Source organism: Equus przewalskii, chromosome 29 (assembly GCF_037783145.1).
Source record: "Equus przewalskii isolate Varuska chromosome 29, EquPr2, whole genome shotgun sequence".
NCBI classification, from domain to species: Eukaryota; Metazoa; Chordata; class Mammalia; order Perissodactyla; family Equidae; genus Equus; species Equus przewalskii.
Genome location: NC_091859.1, coordinates 23,239,710 through 23,261,151, shown reverse-complemented (window position 1 = coordinate 23,261,151; position 21,442 = coordinate 23,239,710). Strand labels below are relative to the sequence as shown.

Sequence of the window (21,442 nt, the reverse complement as noted above, 5' to 3'; positions counted from 1 at the left end):
TTTGGCCAATGGAATAGTAACAAACTTGACTCAAGCAGAGGGTTAGAAGAAGGATGAGTCAATTTCTGCTTTTCACTCTGTCCTTGATCCTCTGTATTTTTTCTGAAGACATGTCTGGGGAATCCTACTGGAAAATGAGACGTATGGAATAGAACCAAGTCAGTCCAGATTGACCTAGCCAACAAACATTTGACTGCAGATGCATCATTGAGCAAAGCTGAGATCAACAAAATCATTCAGCTGACTCTAAGAAATGTGAAAAGTTATCAATGGCTGGTTTTTTGAATCCACATTTGGGAGTTCTATGTTATGTCAGCAGTAGCTAACTGACACATCCACTACCCTTCTTTCTGAAATACTCCCACAGCACCTTATACATACTGTTATTATAGCATTTATTATATTGGACTCTCCTTTAAGTCAGGGGCTGCATTTTTATATCCTTAGTACCTAGCATATAACCTAGCACACAGTAGATAATCAATAGATGTTTATTTAATAAATTAAGGAATGTAAATGTAAACAAACTCACCCCTCCCAAGTCTATTGCAAAACAACTTAGTCAAAATGTTGGGTTTTTTTCTTGCCCATTCTTTCAGATTTAGCAAGAGCATCTGTTTTAGTCAAGTCTGTGCTTAATTGCAAAAGAAAAGGCTTACTCTATAAGTGCTTGAAAATTAGTGTTTGTTTTTAAAAGTTTCTTCTTTCATGCCTCATATTTGGAGGTTAAGTTCCTTTTGTCCAAGAGAAGAAGCAGTCAGTCCCTTCAACTCCAGTTCATGGCATTTGACTTCCGAAGGGGAAAATATGTGCCGGATGGGTGGAACTGAGGAGGATGCCTTCCAAGGTAGGGAAAGTATGGTGATTGAGAGAAAAGAAAAAGGGAGATGAGAACATGTGAGCCATTTCTACAAAGTCTTCACTGCAGACAATGGTAACCTATGTATGGCCTTTTAACGCAGCCATCTTTTCCCTTTTGGTAAACCCAAACCATGTTTCATGAGAAAACTCTACAGGCAATGCTAGTTATTGTTTCCATGCAGTCAGGTGAAAATGCTATATATTTCTGAATTTTTTCAGCACGTTTGTGCATATGTTTTACAGTCAATGAATCTTCTATAAAAAGACTTTTAGGTGACACAGTGAATTTGTTTTTCTTTTTTATAAAATATTTAAGCTGTAAAATATTTAACTTATATGTGTAACTTAAATACCAGTCATTGATTTAGGGATATATTTTACAGTTATTTTGATTTCCCAATCAGTGGCAAAGGTGTCATATATGTATATTCATATTCATATATATGGTATATATATTCATGTTTTTATGTGTAATATTTAAATTATGTAATTTTGGGGTCCGCTTTCTCAATCTCTACCCTTTCCTCCAAGCCCACAGCCTGCCTGGTAGAGCATTGAATGCACAGTAGACATTTAGTTAATTTACCATTTCTCAGCCAACCCCACCTTCTGCCCTTTTGAGGTTTCTGAAACATCCGACATTCCTACCTCCAGTCTCCCTGGTACCAGAACTGGCATAATATTTGCTACGCATCGACGTTTGGACACTGACTAATGACATCATCCAGGGAAGAAGAAATAGCAGATTCATGAACTTCGTTTCTTTTCAGCCTTTTATTGCCAAGGCTAATTGCTTGTTTAAGTAAATGCATCTGACTTGAATAGCAATTAAGGATGTTTTGGGATAGTTTGAGTATTGAATTTCACATGCGGTGACCAAGACCAAGAAAATTCAAGTTAACGTCCTGAAAATTTTTAATCAATACAGAGGCCTTTCCTTAGAGAAAGAAATTGGCCTTGGCAATAGAGAGACAAAATCGAGGGTCAGGAACTGAAATGCCCACAGAGGTCAGACAGGCAACAGAAATGAATCCAGTAGGTGGGGACCGTGGTGACTTGAGCTTGGCCACTGGGCCAATCCCTCCCTACTCTGATTGCTCTAATGTGGGAAGGCAGGCCCAGGGCGGCTGGATCATTCAATTTTCAAAGCCAATCTGGAAATTCAAATTTTATTTAAATGTGAATTCTGAGTTTTAACTGTTGACAACTAATTCAAGAATATGGATTATTCTCGTGGCTATCACTTCAATAGAAAGCTCAACAGAAAGTTTATGGATTTTCCAATTGTTCTTTCCTTACCACAGGCATTAGCCATTATTCCATTTTGACCTGTGACAGCTGCATCACAGGGTGTAACGGGAAATTACCTAGGGGACACCTGAAGCTAAGTTCCAAGTAAGCATCATTGAGCAGAAAATCTGTTCATATGAATGTCTTTGAATATATTTGTTTCCTATAAAAAAGTGCTTCTTGTAAAAATGCTGCAACTTGTGTTGGAAATGGCTGGGAAAATACCACTTTTTGGGGCTAGGGCGCTAACTACCTAGTGACACAGGGACTCCCCTGACTCAGTGAGACTCTCCTTATGTAGATGACTATGGTCCAGGTAAAACACTGCCACAGTTCAGTGCCTTAATGGGACCTTGGGGAGCTGTAGCAAGGGACAGCTGGGAGAACTCACGTCTTAGCCCAAAGAAAATACCTACCCATATCCTTCATGGTAAATGGTGTTTGTAGGTTGGTGCATTCAGGGTGAGCCTCAGGGTATAAATGTATACAGTGCTGGTCTTTACCTGATTCACACTGACGCAATCAATCAGTTGATAAATAACCATGACCCTGTATCCCCACAGTGCCCCCTTCTCATCCTGCCTACCATGATCCTTCCTCTGGACCCCTCATACCTCCCTCAAGATCCAGGCACTAAAGGGTTAATGCCTGTTGCCATGCTGCAAAGGACAGAGTCTGTTCTCTTTGCCAGGGAGCCCAAGTCACACCAATTTTAAATATCTAATTATTATTTTGGAATCTTGAGTCAAAATGCCAGGACTCTATGAAAAGCAACATGGTTCAGATATCAGAATGTTTTATTCCTCCTGCTTCCCTTTGGGTAGCCATGGGCTAGAGGGAGGCCTGAGATGAGTGGGAACAAAGGGCTGAAGACATATTTTACTAAAATAAACATATTTTATAAAAGCCAGAGGTCCTTTGTTCCAGTCTCTGTATAGTAGACGTCCTAAAGCATATTTCATGGGTTTCATCTTATATTTTTCTATTATTGGAAAATTTTGGCCAGCTAATTTTAAAACAGATATTTTTCTTGCAAATATGCAGGCTCTGCACACATACCCTGTGGTAGCTGCGAAACAGTTGGAGAATTCCCCGTGTTCAGTGACCTCAAAGTCACACTTCAAGCTGTGCAGTGGTCTCTGCTAGTACAATAAAACATATATGAGTCGTGACTGGCTGCAGAGTCAGGAGTGGGTATTTTAGTGTTTTAATAATCTGGCTCCATTAATTCTGGTGGTTGCTGTACAGGTTTCTATTTTTGCCTCCAGTTAGAACCGTCAAGAAAAGAGTCAACCGGATTTCTGCAAGATGCTTTTGTAAAACTGTCATTTGCAGAATCAAATGTCCGAGAGAGTGATCACACTTTCACAGTTATACATTCCTGTCATGTGCTTTCCCATAAACGACCACCCAAGAGCCTGGGCAGAGAGCAAGGATGAAGCAGGAAGTGAGAGAGAAAGTAATGAGGAGACAGAGCTTGGCTTTCACAAACAAGCCTTTTCTCTAATTGCTCCCTCCTGTCGCAGCCGCCAAGGCAGCAGCGGCAGCCTCTGACCTCAGCTGCTGTGGTCCATCTGGGTAACAAGGCACTGCACATCAGCAGAAGGAGGAACGGGACCAGCCCAGATGCAGAGAACACACCTCATTCTGATAAACATCAAAACTACACATTGTAGTTTGGAGATTGTTAGGGGTTGAATTGTGCCCCCCTAAATTCATATGTTGAAATCCTAACCCCCAATACCCGAGAATGTGAACTTCTTTGGAAATAGGGTCATTGCAGATATAATTAGTTAAGTAAAGATGAGCTCATACTGGAGTAAGGTGGGCCTTTGATCCAATATGACTGGTGTCCTTATAAAAAGGGGAAATCTGGACACAGACACACAAGGGTAGCATGTCATGTGGTGACGGAGGCAGAGACTGGAGTGATGCATCTGCAATTGAAGGAACACCAAGGATTGCAGTGAGCCAACAGAATCTAAGAAGAGGCAAGGAAGGATTCTTCCTCACAGCTTTCAGAGGGAGCGGGGCCCTGCCGACACCTTGATTTCTGGCTTCCAGCCTCCAGAACTGGGAGAGAAGAAGTTCCTGTTGTTTTAAGTCACCCCCTTTGTTTGGCCAACCCTAGGACACTAATCCAGATTCCACGCCTCAAGTGCTATGGCGTGAGGCAAAGTTTTGAATTTAAGGGTCTGTTGCATCTTAAAGGGTTCCAAATGTCTGAACTTGAGAGAATAAAACTTGTTGGCTCACTCTGATATCAATATTTTCCTACGAAGAACTTACATCAGAGGGGCATGAAAGCTCAGAGATTGAGAACATGAACTTTGGGGTCATGCTCAGGCTCCATCACTTAGGGGCTGTGTGATCTTGGGAATGTTACTCAATCTGTACTTCTGAGGTTCCTCATCTGTGATGTGGTGATAATATAGTGTCTACCTCACAGAAGTAGATACAATTCATAAAGATCGAGTGAGGTGAAGCATTAATCCATGTTCATTCAACAACTATTTATGGAGTCATGGTAGGTGCTGCATTTACAATCAAGTAGGGAAAAGTAAGCAAGAAAAAAAGACAAGATAATTACAAACTCTGATAAAAACTTGGGATGAGATCAACAGGGGCTTGAAACAGAGTCTAAATGGAGGAGGGCCCCACTTTAAATAAGAAATCCAAGGACTGCTTTTATGAAGAGGTGAAATTTGACCTGACACCAAAAGGATGAACAAAAGGTCTTCGCTGGGTGAAGAGCTAGGGAAAGAGATCAAAGGCAGAGGGAGCAGCCTGTGCAAAGGCTCTGAGGTAGAAAGAGCATGGCATGTTCAAAAACTGTTTTGGTAACGGGTAGACGGCTACAGTTTCCTATTGTGGCCATAACAAATTACCACAAATTAGAGGCCTAAAGCAATATCCATTTATTATCTCACAGTTTCTGTGGGTCAGAAGTCTGGGCACAGTTGTGTTCTCTGGTTAGGGTCTCCCAAGGCTGAAGTCAAGATGTGGATCTGGCTGTAGTTCTTATCTAGGGGTCAGGGTCCTTGGTGGTGGTTGGCAGAATTTGTTTCCTTTTCACACAATTCATGTGGCTTCTTCCATCTTCAAGCCAGAAACAACAGGTTAAGTCCTTCTCAGATTTCATGTCTCTCTGATAGCCTTGCCTGCCTCTGCTTTTAAGGGCTCATGTGATTTTATTGTACTCACCTCGATAATCCACGATACTCTGTTTTAAAGTCAATTGATTAGCGCCTTAAACGTAGTCACATAATCACAGGTGTGATATCTCAACAGATTCACATTCTCAGAAATTGAGGCATGGAATCTTCTTGATGGTCATAATTCTGTATACCACATGGTATGATGACTATGGAGAGGAATCTGGTGATGCAGGACCTTCTGGGTCATGGTGAAGATTTTGGAGTTTAATTTAACAGCAAAGATTATAGTAATTACTATTTTCATGTAACTACTATGTGTGGCATCTCTTTATTAGCACTAAGCACTCTGCCAAATATTATAAACATAATCTCATTTGATCTTCCTGAGGGCCCAAAGAGAGAAGTACCACTATACTCAATTTACAGATGAGGAAATTGAGGCTCAAGCTACTTATCCAAGACGGCACATCTCCTGATGAATCCACATTTAAACCCAGATCTATCTGGTTCCAAATACATTAACATTTTTATTTTAAATCCCTCTTATTTAGACATTATTTTAAAATGTATATTTTTTGAGGTTTCAGTAGGTGCTTTTCTGTTCCTGTGGATAAAAGCAGAATTGTATCTAACTAGATGTATTTCTGTTTGAGACTCTTAACCATGCCTAGGGGGAGCTTAGTAATTCTAATCGTTAGGTGATCGCCCAGGACTAGAGCAGACATGGCACCTTATACGGGAAAGAGAGTTTTGAAGAATCTCTGGAGCTCAAAGGAAATAATCAAAGCATGCTCAATTTTTGATATAGCTTTCTCAATGTTTAGTTGGTGGGCTTTTTTCATGAGACCAATAGGTTGCTGAATATTATCTCCTGATTTGCCTCTGGAGATGCCTTTGGTTGAGGGGACTGAACTTTGAAATTTTTCAAAGTAGGTAGGAAGCACAACCTGCTAAGGCAGTGTTTAGTAATGGGGCCACAGCATCCAATTCTCGTCTTCTTCAAGGATCTCGTTAGTTATCTGTGTTTTGATGACATTTGGAAACTTGGCCTTTTCTATAAATTGTTTCCTATCAGCTAGATGGAACCGTCTAGTCCAGGGAATGGTAGAGGAGCACATTTTTACTTGAGGCTAGGGAATATGCCCTGCTCTTATCCCGTTGGCCTCTCTGTTTACCTCTTGGTCCACCCTGCCAAGGATAAAGTTCTAGGGCTCTGACTCCGTGCTGGGGACAAGAGGTGACTATTCACGTATTAGTCGCTACTCCCCATCAGCTGCCTGTGCACAGCGGTCCCTATGTTGAAGGATATTTTAGGCAGGAGATATAGAGGACTATAATTGCAGAGCCCGTTTCCAGAGGGTAGACAAAACTTTTATATAGACCTGAGGGGAAGGTGGACTCTGCTCTTCTCTAGGAAAGCAGGTGGAAGTGTTGTAGGGGAGCAGGGAATAGCGGAACAGCATGTTCCACAGACTGGAGCTGCCTGTGTCCTGGGAGATAGCCCGGCGTACTTTGCAGAAGCAGTCGGGCCCTGGTCCCCAGGCACCTGCTGATTCAGGCAGCTCATCATTAGTTAATATTTCAGTGCCCTTTGGGTACTGCTTCTATGTGCTTGCTGTAACTCCAGAAACACTTGCTTGGGGATATGCTGCTAGAACCAGGGCTCCAGGAGAGAATAAGAAACACGGGTCTATTTGCATTGCCAAAAACCATTTCTTCGCAGCTGCAGTACAGAAACAGATATCAACACATTTCAGCCATGCAGGAGGGGAAGAATTCCACCCAGAAGGAAACTTTGTTTGCCAAGTTTCTTGCTAGTCTTTCCTATACAGGGGGTAGGAAGCATTCCCAGAAAGAGAATGCCAAATGAAGTTACAACCAACTAAAAAAGGCAATTCGCGAGGGAGCAAGATCTTCAACAAATGAAAAAGTGTAAATGGTAATATTCCAGCAAATTAGCTCCTAGAGAAGCCCTTAGGCAGAACTGTAAGCCATTATAATTAAGGATTTGGAAAATATCAGTATTTAATTAGAGCCTCTTTTCTTGGTGAAAGCTGTTGTTTTGCTGTAACTTCAGGTGTAAACAACTAAACATATCCATTTCAAAAACGTGTTTGGTTTGAAGCCTAGAATCAGTGCTAACATTAACTTGCTTGTTGCGGCTTCCTTGCCTGGTTTTTTGTTTGTTTGTTTGTTTCTGATCAGAGCTGAATTTTAAGAGCAATTTTCTCTTTAGTTCCCAAATACAGCTGTCTCCAGGTCCCAGGCTGTTATAGGTACTTATTCACAAACACTCGGGAACATCCTAATAATTCAGTCCAATGCCGTAAACCTACCAACTCCCCCATAATCTAATAAGCACATTTCCTCTAATATTTAATGCATATTTGTGGCATAGGTTTTAGACAAGGAGTTTCCAAATCCATTTCCAATGTAATCAAGTATCTTGACAATAGCAAAATGTTTCAGCTTTATCCCTTAACAACAGCAAAATTTTAGAAATGCATTTGTGCCACCTGAAAGGCTGATTTAAAAAACCACACACAACAATCACACTGGGAATGCTGAGTGCCTGACTCACGATCAGTCTTAGCCCCCCTTTTTGCACCTGTAATTCCTGACAACAGATAAACCTTTATTCCTTTGCCTATACAGGACGCGTGTAACTCAAAATGTTTTCCTGCCATGATGGAGAAGATGAGGCATTATCAAGACTAACACTACAATTTAACGCTTCAGAGGAACAGTGTATATCATTACTCCCTCTGTAGCCAAGCACACTAATTAATATTTATTGCACCTGTCAAGCCAGTAGCCACGGCCAATCCATTCCTGTGGCAGTTCAATGGGAGACTGGACACCATATTTCTCCTTGGCAGACATGTTTGGGTCATCAGTAAAGACAGAAGCCCCTTTCCTCTGCGAGACATCGTAAACTCTCTCTTTTCTCTTGCAAAATTAAACCATTAATTCTATTCACGTTAATTTTTATCCTTGTTGGGAATCGCTGTAAAAAATAAGTGAGGGGAGGGTGGAGAAAGGATGAGAAACAGCTGCGTGTTCAGGATCAGCTGTCTAACATATTTATGACAACAAGAGCTTTCGGAACCCATGACCTTCGCTTTTTATCGGACTTCCCTTAAAGGTTACAGACATGTTGGGGGGAAAGATGGTTATAAATCCTCATGAAGTTTAATCAAAAGTGGCAGACCACCCAGCAGTGAACAAGTTGTTAAAACTCTTTGGCTTAAAACTTTGTTCAGCATTGACAACAGAACTCCATCATCAACAGGTAGCTGGCAGTGGAATTAATTAAGCGAGGGTGAAATAATAAATGAATTCTGATGTCGCACTTACAGCAAGGAATTTGGCACCCAGAGTGGAGAAGTTTATACCGAGGCTGTGAATCTTTCTATAGTGCATCCAAGTAAAACCAGCACCACTGTGGAACGGAATTTACTCAAAAATTTAATTAGGAGAACTTGCAAACCTTCTGGAGAAAGTAGGACACCAAATGCTGCTTTTATTTATTTTATTTTACCTTTTTGCTAATTCTTTCAGGAGCACCTGTGTCATCAGAGACCACATGACCCAAACTGCCAAGCTTTTGATTAACGGGAGGAACACTTGTGAACTTTTCACTGAAGATTATCCAGGCCATTATATTTTGCCTTTCCCATAAGGCAAAATTGCTCTTCCCATAAGGATGATAATATTAACGATGACAATAATGAAGCAACAATAGCAATAATAATAAAAGAGTTAGCATATTCTGAGCTAGTACAATGCCCCAGGTAGTAAGTGCTTCACATACATTCTCTCATTTAATTCTTAGAACCTTTCAAGTAGGAATTATTAGTTCCATTACACAGATGAGGAATTGAAGTGTAGAGGGGTTTTGTAACCCACCTCACCCAGGCACAGTCTGTTATACTCCAAAGCTGTTCTCCTGATTACTGCCTCTTCTCTAGGATGTAGGTTTCTTTGGAGGCCAATGGATGTACTGTGAGAAGAACCCAGCCTCCCTACTGCTCATCCCCTGGCTCCTGCTTGGGGCGTTGTTTCACCTTGGCAGTGTTCTTCATGTTCTGACCTCCGATTTCTACCTCCTTTCTATTTGACTGTCCCCATCTCCTCTCCAGGGCCCTTGATGGCTCCCCGGTTGCCTTTACCATTGCTCATTCGTGGTAAGGTCTACACTTCTCTGATCAGTGTCTAACCTGATTCCATTAGAGCCACCCATTCTCTTATTCCATTTCTCTCTCGCTTATCAATAGGCCTGGCATGTACATCCAGTTGCTGTCTGCAACATCATTAATTATCTCTTTCACAGTGTGTTATTGTAGCACCAATAATGTTTAACCATAAGCACCTTCCTGTCTGTGGGCTTACCGCTGTTCGGGACTTTGAAAGTCAACTTCATGATTTTTAACTTTTTGTGGGGGATGGTCAATGATGCCTTATTTAGAATTGACAGCACCCTAGTTTGAAGGGTGGTTCCTCAAACTGGGTCCGATGCTGAGAGGACTGTACAGAATAGCAGTTAAGGTCACTGGGCTTTAGAATTAGACAGAACTTCCCCCACTTTGGGTGGCCGGTCACCTAATGCCTCAGACTCGGTTTCATTGTAAGAAGGGGATGTTTTTCTCCTTTCCCAGGGTTGTTATAAAGATTAAATCAGATGACATATACAAAACCCTCAGCACAGTGTAAGCACTCTTTTTTTTTTTAATAAAGATTTTAGTTTTCCTTTTTCTCCCCAAAGCCTCCCGGTACATAGCTGTATATTTTTAGTTGTGGGTCCCTCTAGTTGTGGCATGTGGGACACCGCCTCAGCATCCCTTGATGAGCGGTACCATGTCCGTGCCCTGGATCCGAACCAGCAAGACCCTGGGCCACCAAAGCAGAGTGCGCGAACTTAACCACTTGGCCACTGGGCTGGCCCCCAGCACTCATTTTTATTAGAAGTTTCGCATGTGGATTTCAGAGGGTGGTCCTTAGAGTAGCAGCAACAGAATCAGCTGTGAACATGTTAGACATGCAAACTCCTGGGCCCATCTCAGAGCTATGAATCAGGAATTCTAGGGGTGGGCCCGCTCATCGCATTTTAACAAGCTCTCATGTGATTGCGACGCTCTCGTGTTTGGGGACCACTGGTCTACATGCCAACATTTCTCCTTGACGAGACTTACGTCCTGCTGCTGCACATCTGTTTGCCCCCTTCCCTTCTCCTTCTTCTGGAGAACGATGATGGCAGCTGGCTCACCATCTTTCTCCTCTTCACTCTTGGTGTCTGGGCTGGAGAATTCAGCTGGCTTCGCTATCCAAAGTCAAATTTCAGCTGGGAGACTTTGCTCCATTGCTGGCTCACCTGTTTTTCTAATAAATGGCTCCCGCGTCCCCATCCCGTTCTGGTGAAAATTGTAGGATCCTCTGGGTAGGAGCTAATTCTATGCTCTGTGGATTGTCTGCTTCACTTTTTCCTCCTAATGATTTCTCCTAATAATAATAATTACTGAAAGATTTTCTTTGACTTGATTACTGCTTCGTGCTGAAGAAAAAAAAATCCTTTCAATTTTCTTTCCTTTTCTGACGCCTGACAAATAACTATTACCATGTTAAATCATTCACCTGTGTAAAGCAAAGATTTTTATTTATGTTTCTGATGTTTGTTCTTCAATATCTTTAGAAAAACATAAAATTCACATTAAATTCTAAATGCAGACTTTCACTCTAAACAAGGGTCGGTGGCTTTTTCCTTTTACTCGTTTGCCATGTTTAATTCAACCCTGGAAGACTGGCACACGCTTCATTTCCTCCTCATCTCTGTTTCACTGTCGAGTGAAGTGTTTTGAATTAATTTTGTTAAATTATTAATAGCTCATGATTGGAAAACATTCTAGCATCAGAGTTTGTGTTTCATTGTGTGCTGTGCCGTAATATGGCAGATTTCACGCACGTGAATGAATATGCTTCCCCTGGTTAAGTGAAATGTTGGCTCAGGCCTGCCCACAATGAATGCTCATGAAGACAAAATTTAATAATGAAGTAGATATTTTAGTTTTCATTAAATCAGGACAGTTTCCTGGAATTCAAATGATTAGAGTTAGAATATGGATTGGGTCATTCATTTATTCAACAGAAATGTGCTAGGCACTCTGTTAGGTGCTGGGAATACAATGGGGTGTGAAAGGAGACATGGGCCTTGCCCCTGCAGAGCTTACAGTCTAGTGGGAAGACAGACATTAATCAAAGAATCACCATAAAAAATGTAAAATGACAACCATGATATCTCTTACAAAAGAAACAAGAAAGGTGTGTAAGTGTGAGCATATGACAGGAGTAGTCTTCCCTGGAAGTGATGTTTGCCCTGACGTGAGGCAGGAATACAATTTGTCTCAGGCAAGAGACAGGATGATCATGGGAAAGGGCACTTCAGGCAGAGAGAATAACATGTACAAATGTCCTGTGGCAGGAGGGAGCAGGTATCTAAGTGGGGCTGAGAAGAGGCCAGTGTGGCTAGAGGTCAAGGAACAATGGGGAGCCTTTGAGATGTTTAAAGCAGAGGAAGATGTAGATAGATTTAGGTTTTGTTGAGATCGCTATGGTTGCAGTGTGGGGTGTGCATTGTCAGGAGACTAGGATGGATGTGGGCAGACCAGCAAGTGTGCTATTTCAGAAGAGATAGCACAGAAGGGCTAGACTAGGGTGGAAGTAGAAGAGATGGAGAAAATGAATGAGTGTAAAGATAATTATGAGATAACAGTGACAGGGTGGTGATGGATAGAGAGCAGAGAGGTGATTCTCGGATTCTGGTGTACATGGCGTACTGTTCAGTGAGCTGAGACCCCCAGAAGAAAACCAGGTTTGCCAGGGAAGCTCATGTCTACTTTTGGACTGTTGAGTGTGATGAGCCAAGGAAGTAGCTGGATATTTGGGTCTGGAGCTCAGAGGAAAGTCTAAAATGGCATACGTACGTTTGGACTCATCTGCATAGATGTGGTGATGTAGCCAGAGGCATGGATGAGAAGATGGGGGCCTAGATTCCAACTTCAAATGGAACAACAACATTTGATGCTAAATAGAGAAGACAAAAAAGAAATGGCCAGAGGGAGAGAAGGAAATCAGGAGAGTGAGGTATTATTGAAGCCAAGGAAAGAAAGTATTTCAAGAGAACAGGAATGGCCAACAGAGTCAAAGTCTGCCAAGAGAGAAGTCCAGCAAAAACGTCTACTGGAAATGGAGAAATCCATGATTTGCTTTATTTCACATTGGATCTTGGAAAAATAATCGGTGATATGGGACATAATACTGGTCCCTGGAAAATAATTGAAATAGGTGCTGTTGAGGTTATCCCTCCCTCCCCAACCACATTTGCTTAGGGCCTGAAAGGGAGGAGAACAGATAAGAGGGCTCCTTGAGGTATGAAAGGTAGCGAAGCACATGCAATAGCAGGCTTTGGAGGCAGACAGCAGGGTTTAAATTCTGACTCCAAACTACATAGCTTGAATGGATTTCTTTATCTCCCTAAGTTTTAGTTTCTTTATTGGTAACATGAGCATAACTACCTTTTAGATACTTATGAAGATTAAAGAGAAATGTATCAAAAGCTTAGCAAGATACCTGGCCCACAGTAAAGATTAAAAAAATTGTTCATTTAATAAATGAATGATGGATTTCAAGCAAGGGAATGAGGAAGAGATACGCATTTTAGCAGGATGACTGTGTATATATATAGTCATATATATGACTATCTGTCATCTATCTATTTACCTATCTACCTACCTATCTATGAATGACTTTGTAATTGGAAGAAGCACTAAATACAAAGGAGGCTCATTTCTGATGCTTTGGAATGGGGTTTCTAACAGTGTGCCATAGTCTCTGTCCTCTGCCCCAGAGAGTTTAACTTTTCAATTAATGCCTTTCAAGAAGATATAACAACAATTTCATGAAATGTACAGATGATAAGATAATATGAATGTGGAAGTGATAGTAAATATAACCTGTGACAGAATAAAGATTGAAAACAAAATAAAACAAATGGTCTGAATCAAATCAGACAAAAATTTAACAGACATCTTCTCTTGAGTCTAATAAACCAACTGTACAAATTCAAGACAGTACAATTCATGTGGCCTTTTTGAGTGAGATTTAGGGTTTAAACAGTGAGTTCTATTTAAGGCCATGATGAGAGACAGCTGTGTGGACACTGCTGCAATCAACATAATTCAGTTCCTCTCTTCTTTCTGGAAATACATCTAGACTACATTTCCCAACCTCCCTGGGACTGGTTTTCGCCAATGGAACATGAGAAGATGTGCTTCCCCTCTGGGCCAAGGCAGGTAGGAGCACTAAGCCTTCTCCATAATTTCACTTGACTTAGGGCTGGATACACTGGGGCACTCAGAGGCCCTTGGAGGTACCAAAGCCTGAGTCATTGAAAGATTGTGTGGAGCAGAGCCCCTCCCCTGCCCTTGCCTCTCGACTTGTGACCTCATGTCACTTGTGAAGTGAGCAGAAAACAAGCCATTTGTGGGTTAAGCCATGGAGATTTTGGGATTGTTACCACAATGACCACCATTATTCCTCACTAAAAATAACCACCACCAAAAACAGAAACAAAGCAAAACTGTGGCAGTCTTCAGTTATATTAATAGAAGGATGGTGTCCGGATGAATGGGAAATGATATTCTGGAAGAAACTCATCCAGGAAGATACTAAACGACTTGACCAAGTTTTTGTAGTCCGTTAGTAGAGCTATAGACCACATCGATAGCATAGTTTTTGCTTCTTGGCTTCACATGAGAAGACATAGACACATTGGAAGAGTTCGTGGCATGCAGTAGGTGCTCAAGAAATTTCTGTGAAATGAGTAAATATTGAAATGTATACATTCAGTGGAATGACCACAAGGAGAGGTGGTGAACTGCATCCATGTCCTATTAAGTGTAGTTGGAGGAGCTGGGATTGCTTAGCTAGGAGAAAAGGAGATAGGATGGGTATTACCAACTATACAGTTCTCTAGCAGCCCACCAGGTGGAACTGGAATAAATAGGTTGAAGTTAGAAAAAGAAATTTCTGTTCATTGTATGACAATGAAACATACAGAAGTTCCTCATCAGTAAGAGATTTTCAAAGGAGAAATGGCCCCTTACAGTATTGGAAATGTTTAAGCAAAGAGTGAGTGACAACAGTTGGGGAATCTTATGGGAGAAATTCAGGCACTGGATGGAATGCTGGATAAGATGCTTCTTAAGACCCCTAAAAACCCTAGGATTCTATACTTACATCATTCTAACTTAAGCTTCATCTAGAGATAGTGTCAACAAAGGCATCGAGCACAGAGTCCAGAGATGGGCCACATGTAACTTGTCTATGGTGAGACAAAAAGACTTTTCCATCTTTTAAATAACAGTCTCTATTCTGTTCCTTAGAGAGCAGGGATTATTAATACCTCTGAACTATCATCTCCAGATTGCTAAATGTGGCTCTGCCTGATCATTTTCTATCATGAAAACAGTGTTCACAGGAGGGCTTTGTTTTGTAAGTGGCCCTGAACCACTGTAGAGAATTTTTAATTGAAGTTCAGTTGATTTGAAATCTCTTGCCACATCAAGCTAAGTTGTACCGAGTGCCCACGAAATGCCAGGAGCTCTGCCGATTACAGGCACCTTCAAAAGTTTCCATTCCAAGCTATTAAAGTCAGCTCTGCCACTGCAGTTGACGAAGACCCGGAGTGTGAGCCCAGTTCCGGGCTTGAAGGAGAACAGTGAACATCTCCCTGTGTGAGTGTTTCCATTCACAAAACAGAGGCACCACAACTGCTTTTCCTGAGAGGGGTATTCTAAAGATAAAAGAGAGCTCGTGTGAAATTGCTTTGGGTTTTAGAAGAAATAAAAGAAACCTTGGACAGTACAGCCAAGGTTGACGCCAGCTATTCTTTTAAGAAAACACTTGGAGTCTAAAGGATGGGCCTGATTCTTTCATGAGCTCTGCATCACGCTTCCCAGAGAAGTCTTCAGCTAGAAAGTCAATATGGTAGAATGAAAACATCTAAGATTCTCTTTATTGCCATCCTAGTATGTGAAAATCAGAGTTCATTACTAAAGAACAATTAATTGTCTGAGGGTGAGTTGGCTGAATGGCTGCTATTTAATAAAACCTGTAAGACGTAAAATTAGGAGCTTAGCGGAAATTTCCACCCGGCACAATTGTAAAGACATAGAGAAGCGGGATAACAAAGAACACGTCATATGTTTCTCTAAGAAAGGTTGTAAATTTGAAAGAAGTAGTGTGCTGAAGTTTGATGAGAATTTTAGGGAAATATTTAGATCATTTCCATGGGGCCTCTGACATTCCAAGGGGGCTGTTAATCCCTCTGAAACTTTTAATGCCTTAATATGTTCTGTAAATACTTTCTGAGTAAACACTAGGGATGAATAAATGGAATTTTAAAGCGAATTCTTCATTTTCTTCACAGTTGTCACGCATTCTATTGCAAATACCACTCCGGCAGAAAAAGCTCTAATTTGAGAGAAACACCAGATAGTTCCACCTAATATAAGAAATCAGCAGGACTCTAGGCTCTCCACAGTGTCCTCATTTGCTCTGGTAACGAAGGCTTTGCTTCCATTCAGGAAGCACACATATCCCCCCAGAATGTGTCAGGTCCTTCGCTGGGCATGAGGGACACAAGGAGTGTATGACACAGAGTCCCTGCCTTGGAGGAGCTCAGTCTAGAGCCAATGAGAAAATTTATCCAATGCCTTAATACTGGGCTTAGAATGAATTTGAGGCTGGATTAACTAGGACCGTGCCATGAACAGTCACTTAGCTCTGATTCTCCATTTCTTGAATCTGTTTCTCCCTTGAAGACATTGTCTTGGTCTGTGAGTTCCATAGGTTTATGTAGCCCTTTCAGGTGCAGAAATAAAATACTTCGAATCCAAAGGATGAGCCTTCCTTTATTCATCTTGTCCAGTTGGGTGCTCTGCATCTTGGGTGTATTTAATTAATTCCTCACCCCCCTACCCCACCGGCTGCTCTCTTCACACTTGAGAGTGTTTGCAGCTATTATGGACTGAATTGTGTCCCCTCAAAATTCCTATGTTGAAGTCCTAACCCCTAGTACCTTAAAATATGACTGTATTTGGAGATAAGGTGTTTAAAGAGGTAATTATGGTTAAATGAGGTCATATGAATGAGCTCTAGTCTAAACTGACTGGAGTCCATATAAGAAGATGGAGAGGTACCACACAGAGGGAAGGCCATTCGAGGACACGGTGAGAAGGTGGCCATCTGCAAGCCGGAGAAAGAGAGCTCAGGAAAAACCAAACCTGCCTGCACCTTGATCTGGACTTCTAGCCTCCAAAACTGCGAGGAAATAAATTTCTATTGAGTAAGCTACCCAGTCTGTGGTATTTTGCTGTGGCAGCCTCGTCTAAGACAGCAGCTGTTTTTGATACTGCCTCATTTTTGGTAAAGTTGCCAAATTGAGCAGTTTTTCCCAAAAGTCTCCTCCAGTTTCTGCACACGACCCCTCTGAGTCCCAACCGTTCTTTTGGGTCTCTGTGATCAAAATTCTTTAACTTTTTTCCAGACTTGCCACAGATTTGAAAAATTTCAAGGCTAAAGATGAAGAGAAAATCCACTTTTTCTATTTGAACCCTGCAAATGTCAACTATAAGAAAAGGCTTGATTGTCACATCGTTCTCTCCCCAGGAGACAGGGACGGAGAACTTGACTGAGAGGTAATGTTGAGTTCCTACGGTGATGTTCGCATCTCAAAATGAACCGAAGAAAGTGCATTAGTGGGAGTAGCGGTCTGGCTCTGTCCGTCTGCAGTGGGGCAGTATTGGGTTAACTGCTTAAAATGCCAGGCATTAGAAATGTACCTGCAGAAGCTTCATAAAGGCAGGTACGTTCTAAGGCAGAAACACTAATAGGAGTTCAAATTAAAGAAATGACATGAAATTGCATTTCTTAAGGAGGGAAATAACACTCAGGAACATTAAATGATTTAATTATGCCTGAAAGAGCTCTTTGAGCTAAAAAATGCAGCAAAAGCAAAGTACGTCGGGATATAAGTTTGAGAAAGCAGAAAAATCTCGAAAACAAAGTATACAAAGTCTGTAATCACCCACAGCCATGCTGAGGGCAAAGACGGCTCTCCATTAACATCCATTTTGCTTTTTCTAGGACAAGGACCTGGAAGAACAGAACAGTAATTGTATATATTATTGAGGCTTAACAATCCCCAGTGGAAAGAAATACTGTGAGTCTTAAGATGATTCAACTTAACAGTTCTCAAATATGTAAATGTATATTTTAACATATTGCATTAAAATTAATCATACTTATTTTAGTTTCCTTCAAGACACATATAAAAAATGACCATTATCTGAACCAACACATGGTTGATAATGATAGCAAATACTTTGTCAGTAACTTCTGAAAGACTATATATATATATGATATATATATCCCCGAAAGGTTTTACATATATATATATATATATATATGTATATATATGAATTGGGATATTCCATAAATGCCTGTTACTTGCTATATTCAGACTTTGTTTGGAGAAAGGTCATGGGCATATTTACCTCGAAATGTTTTTCTAGTAATGAACTAACATTATGAATAGAATCTGTGATTGAAATAGATTCTTTACCCACCTCTGCATTCTCAGGTTTCGGTTCTAAACTTTAAACATACAAAATGGTCCATGTGGAATGGATGCAAAGTCCCCTTGACTGAACAGTTCCTGGTGCACTGCAAATTTTCTTTTATGGTGCCAATGGTGTCTGACTTGTCTTTTGCCATGTGATGAATTAAAAGTGCATGATTTGGATGCTGGAAAGCTGACCAGCTTCTGGATAGAATCCCCTGGACACTGCCATTCTTCCAGTCGATCTTTTTGCCCCTCTGTTTTGGCAAGTGCCGACTCTATCGCCCACTGCTTACATCTCTCCCTAACAGATGGTTCTTTTTACTAGTCAAGATCCAATCTGGTTATTTACTTTAATATGCTTTGGCCTAAAGAATACCCATGACAGACAGCTAGCACAGCCTCCTGAAGCAAAATTTTGCAAAGAAAAAGTTAAGTAGACACATGCCATCTAGACTGTGTTCTGTTTTATGCACCTCATAAATCAGAATATTTGTCAACAACAATTAAATTGTAGTTTCCCCGGTAATAAACATTACAGGGAGGAACAAATCAAGTTTCATTTATTCTGTCAGAAACCGAAGGCGAGCGCTTCATATTATTTTGTGGATAATCTCTGAGGAGTAAACTAAGCACAATTACATTCTTGATTTTAATTAAAACTCTGGGTACCTTTCAGGTTCCGTTAGGGAGATGTCGTGGGTCTGCTTAACTGAGGCCTGTACTGCGAAGTTAATTTGACACATAACATATTTTTCATGAGGTAACGTCGCAGGAAGCTGTCGGGAAGAGCAGCCTCTCCAGTGCCTGTGGGCCCCACAAAAAGTAATGACTTCTCCTGAAGCAGCAACTTCGCCAGGAAGGACATCTGCCTAACGGTCCCCGAAGCCCTCCCAATAATGTCATTAAGCTGGAAAAATCAAAGGAAAAGGCGCCCGAAAGATGCTGTTAAAAATGTTTCATTACTCACCGTACACAGAACAATAGAATTGAGTCATGGAATCATTTCAAATCACAATAGAAGTGCAACCGTCCCCCAGTACCTAGAAGGGGGGCAGAGGCAGAGATGATGAGCTGGGAGCTGGCGCCTGGCTCAGGGAGGGCCACTGTGGAGGGCGCAGGCTCCTGCTGCCCTCTGCGAGGCCCCCGTTCTTCAGGAGTGGGCCAGAGCTTCCGCTATCAGCAGTTTATTTTCGTGTTACTTGACCAGGGGTTGGACCATGATCTGCTGATTTCGACTTGGCCTGTGTTTTTTTTCAGCATCATAACTATAAACCAGGCCAGAAGTGGGCCACACTAGTCAATTTACAGGGTAATATACTGCCTTGCTTTTCTATAAGGTCGCAGAACTCTGCATTTTGGCTGAAAGGCATTTCAGCTTATTTCTGCAAAGTCCTGAGCAGAACTGTCATGAGGGTACTGATGGCTGTGAGCACTGTTGCCTAGGGGAGGGGTTGGACTGTCAAGGGGAAAGGTCACACACGTGGCCCCTCCTCCTGATCCCCACCAATCCCCTCCTCCGCACCCATCCTAACCAGGACTTTCTCACACTTGAGTCTGAAAGCTAGATACTCTTCCAGGGCATTTCTTAAAATCATAGCACACCTGAGCTACTCTTGGCCTTGGGAGACCATCCTGTCCAGCTGGTCTGTTAATTCACAGATGGTGAGGCTAAAGCAGAAAGAGAGAAATAACAGCCTTTCTGGGTCTCTCCAGCCACAGGTATTCATCACCACCTTTGACTCGGAAGGGCACTTGATTTACCCTTCCATGTTGGAGCTTTCCACTTCCAAGCAAGTATTATTCCTTTGAACATCAATGTGTAAAAGTTTGAGATAGTTAACACTGACGGAGCAAATGCTGTGCTGGGTGCTGTGTGATACGCCCTTTACACGATGGTGTTACTTCATCCTCACGACACTCCTATGAGACAAGGGCTGTTATTAACCTTATCTTGCAGTTGAGGAAACTGAGGCAGAGACATTTTCTTCAATGTGTTCAAGGCCCCCAGCATGTGAGTGGAGGAGCAGAAATTCAAATCCAGGCAGTCTGACTCTGGGCACAGAACCTGTAACCATTGTGCATGATGTCATCGTGTAACATGATGCTTGTGCAAAGAAATCCCTGAGCTTGGGGCTGATGGGACACAGAAATGGATATAGCTCTATCAGATAAACCCCTGTTTCCTTAATGTGGACTGAGGGTTTTTTGCAATAAATGGTAATGGTGTTTGTTTTTAAAAATTTTTTATTAAATAAATTTTGACATGAAATATTGTGTAAGTTTAAGGCGTACAGCGTGTTGCTTTGATACATTTGTATATTGTAATATAATTGCGCTTATAGCAATATTTATCACATGACATAATTATTGTATAATATTATTGTCTACATTCGTTATACCGTGCATTAGTTCTATGGCTGATTTACTACTTGTTAAAAGTTTGTACCTTAAACACCATCAGTCTTATCCCCCCACCACCCCCCAACAACCACCATTTTACTCTCTGCTTTTTACGGGTTTGACTTTTTTAGATTCTATGTATGAGTGATACCATACAGTACTTTCTCTGCCTGACTTATCTCACTTAGCATAATGTGCTCAAGTTCCATCCGAGTTGTCGCAAATGTCAGGATATCCTCCTTTCTCATGGCTGAATAATATTCCAAGTAATGGTATTTGTTATTGGTAATAACTCAAAAGCTTGACTGTAACCGAGCTCAGTGGGCTCATCTCTTGGTGAGCGCAGAGCCAAAAAGCATAACTGAGGCTGAAGTGGGTGCAAAAAGGTTTATTGCTTGTACAAACAATGGAGAACCCCAGAGACAGCTCCCAAAGCAGTGTCCCCCTGAGCTTGGTGCCTGTGGAAACTCTGTACACCGGAGTGCAGAGGACGTGTTACAACGGTGTAACGGCTGTGCTCAATCAGGGCACATGTGCAGTAGATAAGGGGACCATTATATAATGAATTCAACGTACTATTACATAATAAGTTCAAGGTAACTTTTGGACATTTGGACCTGGAGCAATTTGCAGGGATCTTGCTACAACCGTATAAGTTTCACTGTAAGATGGCAACATCTGCAAAAACTGGGACATCAACTTCTGAAAAACATCACGTTTAGTTTTCTCTTCGTCTGGAAAATATTTAACAGACCATGTTGGTTACCGATCAGATTCTCAGTAACCCTTTCCTTGCCTGGTTCCCGCTCACACGATTACAATGGATATATTAATGTGTACCACACATTGACTATTTAATACATACTTGATATTGTTCTAAGTCCTTGACGTAAAACCATCATTAGCGCACATAATAATCTTCTGAAGAAGTGAGGGTTATAAACCCCTTTTCAGATGAGGAAAGGGAAATTCGGTGAGTTTAAGCAGGTTGTCCAAAGTAACATGACTGCTGAAGGCCTAAGCCAGCACTCCAGCCCAGACCACGCCAAAGTCA

General features: G+C 41.5%; 1 long non-coding RNA gene across 1 annotated transcript; it reads left to right on the top strand.

The window, feature by feature from the left end:
• Positions 1 to 585: 585 nt before the first annotated feature.
• Positions 586 to 20,264, top strand: LOC139080191 (uncharacterized). The gene is made up of 4 exons (XR_011534478.1): positions 586 to 847; positions 16,912 to 17,062; positions 17,511 to 17,586; positions 18,665 to 20,264. It is a non-coding gene; the product is annotated as an uncharacterized lncRNA (long non-coding RNA).
• Positions 20,265 to 21,442: the final 1,178 nt, after the last annotated feature.